The sequence below is a fragment of the Crocodylus porosus genome, unplaced genomic scaffold (assembly GCF_001723895.1).
Source record: "Crocodylus porosus isolate Cpor-Errol unplaced genomic scaffold, CroPor_comp1, whole genome shotgun sequence".
In the NCBI taxonomy this organism is placed as follows: Eukaryota; Metazoa; Chordata; order Crocodylia; family Crocodylidae; genus Crocodylus; species Crocodylus porosus.
This window is the reverse complement of record NW_017728943.1, coordinates 58,757,279-58,768,008: the sequence shown is the minus strand read 5'-3', so window position 1 is coordinate 58,768,008 and position 10,730 is coordinate 58,757,279.

The window sequence follows — 10,730 nt, the reverse complement described above, 5'->3', positions numbered from 1 at the left end:
AGAGTAAATTGGATGTTTATCTTGCTGGGATCCTATGACCCCAGCTGACTTCCTGCCCTTTGGGCAGGGGGCTGGACTCGATGATCTTCCGAGGTCCCTTCCAGCCCTAATGTCTATGAAATCTATGAAATCTATGGATCTGTCTCTGATCTATTGCAAAGGATTGTGGCAGTTATCCCATCATGGAGTAGCCTGAGGATGTTGATGAACTTCAGTGGACAACCAAACCTAGTCAACAGCTTCCATAAGACTTTGCAATTGATGGAGTTGAAGGCCTTAGTGAGGCCATAAACAGCTTTTAGTGTTGCTCTCTACACTTCTCCTGGATCTATCATGCAACCCAAAATATATCAGTGGTACTGTGATGGTCTAAAGCCACACTGGGATTCTGGAAGGAAATCTTCAGCAAGGGATGTGATAAGAATCTTTGGGAATGGAGAGGAGGGCAATGCTTCGGTAGTTTCCACACACTGACTTGTTGCCTTTCCTGAAGATGATCACTATTGGCATTCTTTAAGTAAGGTGAAGTTTCCTTGTTAACTCATATTTAGATGAGAAGTTGATGAAGTTTTGCACTAGTGCTGTTCCACCAGCTTTAAAGGCCTCTGTGGCAATACCATTTGGTCCTGGCACCTTATTGTTGTTGGCCTGAGTGATGGCATACCAGACTTCCTTGAAGGATAGATCAGCAAGAGATTTTACTACTGGGTGTGAGGGATGGACTCGATGGTGGCAGCTGAGACCTCAGATTCATGGTTGAGTAGAATCTTGAAGTGCTCCTTCCAGCATTGTTTGATGGATATGCTCTCTGTGAGAAAGGTGAAGCCATCCTGGGATTGCAATAGGATTGGCCCTTGGGTGGTTTTTATTGCTAAAAAAACCCTTCTCATGTTATGTTGATCAGCGAGACTCTGGATCTCCATGGCCTTCATTTGCCACCACTGGTTCTTGATGTCCCATAGCCTCCTCCGAACTACAGGCTTAAGCCAGTGGTAATCCTCTTGTTTGTGCTGATTGGAGGGTTCATTTTGCCAACTGTAGGATGTGGTTCTCTTCTGATGGATAAGTGCTAGGATTTCCTTTTTATTTTCATTCATTCAAACCAATCTTGGTGACGGTAAGTGGAATATCCAATTGATTCAGCACAGGCCTTGTCAATAACATTCTTAAATTTCTCTCAATGTGCCCAGATGTCCTTGATGTCATCAGGTAGGTCAGAGAGCTTCTCAGTAAGGCATTTCTGAAAAGCCTCATATCTAGCTTTGTTCTGAAGTGCCTTGATGTTAAATGTATTCTGCATTCCTTTCAGTTGTTTATGGTGTTGTGGTGCAAGCTGCATGTCCATAGTTTATCTGACTAAGCGGTGGTCCATCCAACAGTCACCTGCACCTCTCAGGACTTGGTAATATGGACATTGGCTGGATCATGGGTTCTGACAATAATATAGTCAAGAAGGTGCCAGTGATTGGAGCATGGGTGTTTCCAACTGGTCTGATATTTGTCACTCTGTCTGAAGATAGTATTCATGATGAGCAAGTCATGCTCTGCACATTTGCAAAGCTAACCCCATGAATGTGCCTCTCCTCAGGTGACTGTTCTTTCCAAAAAAAGGTGTAGCCACCTCCTCCTCCTTTCAGCTGCCCTTCATTTGCCCAGTGGGTCTTGTTTAGGGCAGAAAGATCAGTATCATATCTTGCAAGTTCTCTAGCTACTATGGTGATTCTTCTTTCAGGACACTCACTGTTCAGGGAGTCCATGAGAATGTATACATTCCATGTGGTGAATTCCAGCACAAGAAAGTGATCCCACTGGATGTAGAAATCCAGCCAGGAGGGTTTGAGACTGCTTATGTTTAAGGCACCTTTTCTAGCCCCTTCCCTATTCCGGGTGAGAAGAGGGGATCATAATGAGGACTATTTAGTTATGGATGCAGCTGCTGAGTTGTACTTCTGTCTCAGTAAGTGTAAAATGACCATCACATGACTCCTGCCAACGTGCAGATTTGTGACTAGAGAGATCACTGTTCCTGTCCCCACTGCCACTCATCCATCACCACAGGGCTTGGTTTGTGGGAGATGTTAACATCCCTGACAGAGGCCTGTGTTAGTCATCTTTTAATGTGGGGAAGCCAGTGAGCAAGCAACAGTCACACACACATGACAGGAAGGACTCTGAACCCAGTGGCAAGGATGTCCAAGACAATCAGAGATCTCCACCCTGCTGCAGCCCTCATTTGCCTTCACAGCCATGGAGAACCAGCAGATCCTCAAGTACCCCTGTTCTGCCATTGGAGTCTTCAGGAGTTTGGACCATGCTTAGTCTGGTACCTGGGGAGACCCTACCGGGAATACAAGACTTCTGAAAACATAGCTCTGAGGGTCATTGGAACACACAAGCCTCTCTACCACAACAAGGTTATGGGCCAAGGACAGGATGCTTTTATCTAATAGGTTTAGCTAAAAGTGCCAAAAAGCCCTGATGAAGTGCCTGATCTTTATAGACACTGCAGAGCTGCGTTGAAGTAACACACTGATTCTTTCAGTAAAGCACATTTTTTTCTGCAGAGGCGAAGGTGGGGGTGCTAACATCTGCAAGCAGCCATTATTAATAACCTCCAACACCTAACTTTGTGGGGAAGGCCTGTTATGGCTTAAGCAGCCCACACCAACCTCATACAACATCACTCCACTACCTAACTCCAATTCTCACCAAGCCCCCGGGTCTTGCTACTAGGGGTGCACCAGTGGAGACTGTTGGGGGTGAGACCAATAGTCGATTTTTAAGGAGGCATATCAGCCAATACCTATCCAATTTCCAGTATGCAGCTCTTTAGCTTAAAGAGCTGCTTCCAGCTGGTAAGTCTGGTGTGGTAGAAGGGGAGTGGAAAGAGGTGTGGGGGGGCAGATTAAGACCTCTGAAGTGAGGGACGGAGTGAGGCTGGGGCAGGGGCTGCCCAGCCAGGGAGGGGAGGGGTGTGGGACAGAATCACAAGTGCCTTGCCTGGGGGGGGAGGGGGGAGTGGTGTGTGCCTCCTGGATCTGTGCGGTGTGGTGCAGGGCAGGCTGCAGCTGCAGGCTGGGGCAGACACATGACTGGGGCACGGGAAGGGAGGGACTCATCCAATGTTCATCTGGTGGCTTCCACTGCCACTCTTGCCGCTCATCCAGGAGGACATGGGGGGTAGGCATGTGCCCGCAGGTCTGCACAAGGAGGTCTGGGGCTAGGGCTGCACTGGGCTCTTCCCAGCCAGGCAGATTTAGGAGCACATGTCTGCCCCCCCCATACCCACCTGGATGAGCAGTGGGCATAGCAGCAGGAGTTGCCCTGCCTCCTTTCCCATGGCCCCATCCTGTGTCTGCCCCAGCCCCACCCCACAGCTGCAGTCTGCCCCATGCCATGCAGATCCAGGGGGCACACCCCTTGCACCCTCCAGATGAGCCACTTGTGGCTCTGTCCCATGCTAACCCCTCCTCAGCTGGGCAGCCCCTGCCCCAGCTCCAACTCCAACCCCAACCCCCCAACCTCCCTCACTGCGGGGGCCTTGATCTCCCTCCTCCCCTTCCATCACACCAGACTTACCAGCTGCATGCAGTTCTCCATGCTGCCGGCCATGCTTCTCCCTGCCTACATGGTATGCTGCATCTGCATGCATGCACAGGCATTTATTGGACAAATTAATCAGCTGTATTGGGCTGATTTCCGATACAAAAAAATGTCTTTATATCGGTGCTAATCTGATGCATCTTTGTACCTCTACTTGCTACAAACTTGGATTCTACTGTACCCCTCATCACAACAGAGCACATCATCACTGGGCCAAACAACATGAATTACAATATCCAGGGTTTGGTTACATGCTCCTTTACCAAGATCATATACCCATCACTTGGTTAGAGTGCCCCTGTGCTGTCTCCATAGGCCAGATAGGGCTATCCCTGCATAAAAGAATGCACAGATAGCAATTTGACATCACTTCCAGAAATGTACAAAAGCCTGTGACAGAACACTTCAACCTCTTTGGACATTTCATCACTGACCTCAGTGTAGCTGACAACTTGAACATTAAATTGTGGATAAAGAAATCATCTAGAGGCTGGATTGTGTTAACCGTCATCTTGGCAGTGTCTTTGGATTCTTATCCCATTACACAGACTAGCTGTTAAGTCCAGTGTCTCTTAAGGTGTTAAGTGCCTTGTTCATCTCAGTTGATCCAGTCAATTTATTTTTTACCTCTCTCCTCTCAGCAGCATATCATTCCTCTGTCCCTTTCCCTTCTATATAAAATCCTTTCTTTCCATTCAGAGCATATGCTGAAGTAGGTTGCTGCCTGTGAAAGCTCATGCTTCTCTGAACAAGTCTCAAAGGGGGGCTGTAGACATTTGGGATTGCTGCGCTGATGCACTGCAATTAGTGTGATGGAGCAGACTCACTTAAATCGAGTCACCTGAAGCAGCCTCCATGTCTTGTGTATTTAGCATCCTCACACTTCAAAATGGTGGGCAGGGGCCCTTTAACTAAAGCTCATTCAACAAGCTTTAGTTAAAGTGACCTTGCTGCCATTTTGAAGCACAGGGATGCTGAATACACAAGACACTGCAGGCACTTTAATTAGACTGGCTCTCAGAGCTGCTCCAATTAAAACTCACTCCCCTCCAGAGCACATGTAAAGATGCCCTAAGGTGCCACCTTCTTTCTGCCTTTGTATTGGTTAATATGAAGTGAGGCTGATAGGTAGAAAGAACTGTAGTAAAATTTACAGGGTAATTGAACTGATGATAAAGTAAAGACATAGCAGCTGAAATATCCAAGGAATATGTCACATATAGATTATTAGCAAATTGCCTGTTAAGAAAGATGGGGGTGGGGATGGAGCCCTGTGTCTCCCCCCCACCCCCGTCCAGGCCTGTTCCCCGCCCTCCACCCCTGCCACTTGGAGTTCAGCCCCACTCCCCCCTCTCTCCCGCTGCATCAGGCCTGGGCCCGCTCCTCCTTTCCTCTCTCTGCCGTATCAGGCCCCAGACCGCTCCTCCCCTTCCCCCACCATGTCAGGCCCAGGCCTGCTCCTCTTCCTCCCCCCGCAAGTTGGGGCTGGGCCCGCTCATCCCCTCTCTCCCCCTGCTGCATCAGGCCTGGGGCCCAGAGAGATGCCCCTCTCTCCTGCAGCCACCTCTTGGAGTCTGGACCCACTCCACCTACTGCCGTCACTGCCTCGACCCCCAACGCTATCACTGCCACTTCCATGGAGCAGGGCTGGGGTGGGGTGAGCCCAGCAGTGCTGGCCTTCCCTCTGCCCCCCCTGCTCTGTTCCCACCATCCTGGCAGTGCTTCGCTGCTTCCTCCTGTCCAGTATACTCTTGGTTTCAGACAGCCAATCACAGTGAGAATAAAGCATTATGGACAGACAGACTAAGGCTTTTGCAAGATTAGAATTGGGTTTAATAGAAAAGTAACTGGATGAAATGTTATGCTTTTGGTTATAAAATATAACACAAGAGAGTATCTTACGATGTAAAAGTTTATGAACTTATACCTGTCCTAGGATGCAGTAAGATGCAGAACTTTAATTAGACAATGGTAATTTCTATTTTTCTTTTTAAATTGGGATTGAGATCAAGGGGTAAATAAAAGCCAAGAAAAATGTATCAACCATTTCAACTTGTTTAATTTAAAAACACATGCATTTATGATGACAACAAAGAGTACCTTAAAAGTTTTGGAAGAGAATTTTGCATGAGACTATCAAAATTAAGAATGGTCTTTCCTGGTAGTAGAGAAACAGGCTAAAACATCACAATCTAGACTGCAAATAACCTAAAAGGTCAGAGTAATGTGGCTCTGGGTTTTGTTTCAGGCAATTATAGAGGAAGGATGATATTGTGGTAAAGGAAGTGTAGGAGATCAATTTCCCTTTACTGGCTCTTGGATGCATCCTTGATCAAATTACATGAAGCCAAATTTCCTAAAGAGGCCACTGATTTTTGGGTGCCTTCCTTTTTGGGGGGATTCTCACATTTAGTACCTGAAAACTGAGGCACTCACTCAAAATTTAAAATGGACATCTTAATGTCTATGTGCTTTTGTTTATATATATTACCAGGTTAAACTGCTTAGTTATGTCACAGGGCCCTGAAGATGCTAAATTCATTGATGTGTGATTTACACATCAGACGCACCATAGATGGGACTATGCATGCAGTGTGTTAATTCAGATCTGGGTGGTTGGACTGTACAGATTTGAGAGTTTGGGTTGAATTTGTTTGTTGAAGAACAAAGCCCTATTGTTTAATTACCACACTATTTTTTTACCTTATTAAACAAAATCAACATGACATGGATAAGACAATCCTTAAAGATGGGTGGAGGGCTGTTTTTTTTTTTTTTTAAAGACCAGTGAGAACATTTGGTCAGAAGAGGCCCTATCCATATTATTCTTCCTTTACTCATGTTAAGTAGAAACAGTAGTCAATGGAAAGATCTACTCAGTGTGAATAAGGGGTGGCACTGCAGTTTTGCCATAGTGGGGCAGAGGAGTGAAGTAGTATAGAACCCACCCACCTGGCTTATTTTGAAAGATATTTCCTTTTTCTTTTTAAAATTTTAAACAGACATAAGGGAGCTCCTTATATTTTCTGTGAATGTGAAATATCCGATACAGACTGTTGACAGGGTGACTCTGCTTTACCTAACTTCCCTCCCAGCTTGCACATTTATCTCTGTGGCTTTCGGAGACATGCTGTCTCTCTTTGTTCTGATAATAATCCTTTGATTCTTTTTTCTTCTCTGGAGTATTCATGGACAGGGTAGTGTGGGCTACTATCTGTACAGCTTTCATCCCACTGAAAGAAAGTAAAAATAAGGCGGCACTAGGGAAAGGCAGTTCAGGTGGAAGATGTGAGAATAGGACTGCATATTTCCACTCTAACTGCTGCCTTCTTTTGTGGTAGAGTGTGTTTGTGTTTCATAACTTGTTTTATGATTTATAATCATGTTTTTTAACTTTAAACCTCTTCTGCAGGCATAGTGTGGGTCACACTGAGGCAGGTTGCACAGGAGTGCATCAAAACTTTTCTCCTTGTGTAGCCCATGCACAACCCCATTGCAAATGCAGACCTTGAGTTCACTGGTGTAACTCGGGGTGCAAAAGTGAGTCAGTAGCCCTGGGCACTGATTTCTGGCAGGCCCTGGGGAGCCTGTGCTGTACAAGAGCAGCTGCCCGTGTGCAGGAGCAAAAGACTTTTCAGCCTTTGGCACCCTGCCCAATCCTGTTCTTGGTCATCTTTGCCTAGGGTGCCTAGTCAGGCCCTCTTCTTGAGGTCCCACAAACATGGGGAATTCTCTCTTACACACCACAAGAGATGCACGGGGGGGGGGGGGAGAAGGTTGCATATACTAAGAGATGGTGTAGTTTGTAAAACACAGTCTCTTGAATGTACATATGAGGGGCTCGCTCTATTCTGCTCTTCTGGCTTTTTGTTTCTGCTGCTTGTACAGTTTGTCCTTTCTTCGATACTTTGTAAAACAGCAAATTAACATGAGAAGTCTATAAAGCTTGGAGAATGCACTGTCAAATCCTTCCCTGGTATACCTCCTGACTTCAGCAGCACATCTGTTTTAACACATCGTTTTAAGTCAAAAGATGAAGCACGCTTTTAATTTCGGTCTACACAGTCTGCACCAAGACTATTCTCATAAAAGTACAATATGAAAGTCATATCCCCACTGAATAATTGCAAGCACCTCTACCGATAATGGTGTCAGTAATATATTTCAAAATTGTAGCAAAAATTCAAATTTCAAGCTGGGAAACAGGAATAAAAATGAAAAATACAAAGTATTTTCTTTTACTTATAAGCACCTCTTACCACAGTCCATACAAAAACTATATTACAACTGCAGTATTAAGGACTCAAATTCAGGAAACCATAAGGAAAATATGTCATCTTCAATTCAGCCCTTTGCATATATGCATTACAGTATAATCAACAGTTATATTAGACTATAGGTACTATTCTAGATAAAGATATACTATTCTAATATATAGACTATATATTAGACTATTTGACCTATTATTTATCAGATAATACAGAATTCCCTTACCATTTATTTCTCCAGCCTTATAATAACCATTACAGCAAACTTCACTTGTTAATAGCACAGTCAAGTCAAAACCATTTTTCAGCAAAACAGGTAACCACACTACTCAGTAGGAAGGTTCCCATGCCAAATTTCAACTTTGTCCTCTAAACTACTCCATTGCAACAGTTATTAAATAACAAGTCAGTTTTTCTTTCCTTTGTGCATAATGGGGAACAAGTATTTTTCTACCTATCCTCATATTCCCTGAAGGCTAGATCATTTTTACCAAAATGTTCAACAACAATAAATTACAAAACATGTAAAAACATGTAAATCATCCACCTACATATAGCATCATAGGATTGTAGAACTGGAAGGGTCTTGTATGATCATCAGGTCCAGACTTTTGCTGTGGACAGGAAGTTATTGATGACAAGCTCAGCAAGGCGTCTGTCCAGCCTCTTTGAACACCTCCAATGATGGTGACTGCACCACCTCTGGTGGGAGTATGTTCCAGATTCTAGCAACCCTTATGGAGAAAATGTTTTTCTTTATATCGGGCCTGAATTTGTCCTCTATAAGCTTTTGTCCATTTGTTTTTGCCCTCCCTTGAGGTGCTTTCCTGAAGAGTTGCTCTTTCAGATCTTCGTGTTTTCCCCTGATGTACTTGTAGGCGGCCGTCAGGTCACCTCTCAGCCTTCTCTTACTCAGGCTGAACTGGTCCAGTTCCCTGAGTCTGTCCTTATACAGCTTATCCTCCATGACTTTGACTATGTGGGTGGCCCCTTTTGTACCCTCTTGAGCTTATTCATGTCCCTCTTGAAGTGCGGTGCCCAAAACTGGACACAGTACTCCAGCTGAGGCCTCACCAGTGCCGAACAGAGAGGGAGGAACACCTCCCTGGATCTAACTGGACACACATTGTCAAATACATGCCACAGCTCTATTTGCTTTCCTAGCAACCTCATCGCACTGCTGGCTCATATTCATGTTCCAGTTAATCAGGTCTCGCTCATATGACTAAGTATGTTGCTATTTTGTGCTACAGTAATACTAGTTTATTTACAGATCTGGGAGGAAGAAAACAAAAAGTAGTTTCCAAACAACTCATCAAAATTTTTTGTCACTTTTCATAACATTTTTTATTCTTTTTTTTAACAGTTCTGATATCTCCTAACAAGTTATCCTGCTATACCAGATAGACTCTGATCTTCACAGCTAGTTGGACTACTCAAATGTTTAAAATTAATCATATGGTAAAGGTCTGCACCTTTTGGAATAAATAATTTACCATCTACTACTTGTAGATATTTACCAACTGGAACCTCTTGTTTTACTCTGCATGTTATAACATTTAGCTGGAAGCTGTATGTTTACTTATGTTCCTGTAGGATTGGTTGAATTATGAATTCTGAACAATTTATCTCCTAAATTTAACTATTTGAGTTTTTTTCCCAATGTGCAAATTTTATAACTATATCACAATTTTCACCAACTTTCCTTTCACTCCTCATTGTCTTTGGTGGTGGTGTTATGTATATTTGTTGCACTTTAGAAACCCAATGGGCATGTCAACATGAGACACTTAATGCTTAGTAGACCAAGTGACTGTGCATTATAACATCATGGCAAAAACCATGCTATTTAGGCTAATGTGCAGTAGTATTAGTCTACTGAGCATTAGCCATCACGAAAAAAGCATGTGATTGCACTAATGTGTAGTAGAACAGCCTACTAAGCATTTATTTATTTGGTGTTTTGCAACTACTAAATTTAATGTGCAGTAGGCATAGTGCATTAATGAATGTGTAGATGTGGCCAGTGCTTCCCAACACCTTTCCCATCTTAACAGCTGCATTCAAATATACTGATCTATTTTATTATGGGTGGATCAGGCAGACCTTATAGTTAAGGTGGCTTGACACCTCCTATTATAAGACCCTATTTGTAGTTGCTTATAACTTTGCCAGACTACAGCACTTCTGGCTGAAATAGTCCATGAATGAATATTCCAGAATGTCTGACCTTTTTTAAAAGTGTAGTTAAAATGAGTTTGGCTGCTTCTATAAATGAAGAAGAGAAGGATACATTCTTTGTGCTCGTAAAAAATAGTCCTTTAACTATTTATTATGACAGTCTCCTGCCTCCATTTTTGGAGCAGGAGCTTGAAATTGACAGGGGTCTTGAAACAGAACCAAGACCATGTCCTTTCCAGTCTGTAAAAATCTTCTACAATTTGGCCATTATAGGCCCCGGAAACTTCTCATTAGAGGTTGGTGAGACTTTGATGGCTAATTCTCCAAAGATTTATTTGCTTTGTGCATGCTCTAGGTTCAGAGAGTTCCTACATGATAACTGGGTGCTCCAAGCCCTACAGATCAAATGAGCATGATCTCTGGTGGTGCTGCCAAGGCTGACCAGAACTGTCCCTGCATTTAGTCCTTGTAGTACCTGTAGATGGCATGAGGCATTAAAACTGAAGGCAGTCAGACTGTCTGCACCATGTGTGTGCTCATTTCCCTCCCCGCTGTTACCCAGGCAGAGGAAAACAGGGGAACTGCCTGACTTCAATGAAGAGGGGTGACAACTGCTAAGGGGAAGGGGTGTGAGAAGCAGGGAAAAGTGGACAGAGGTGCTGGCTGTCACCAACAGTA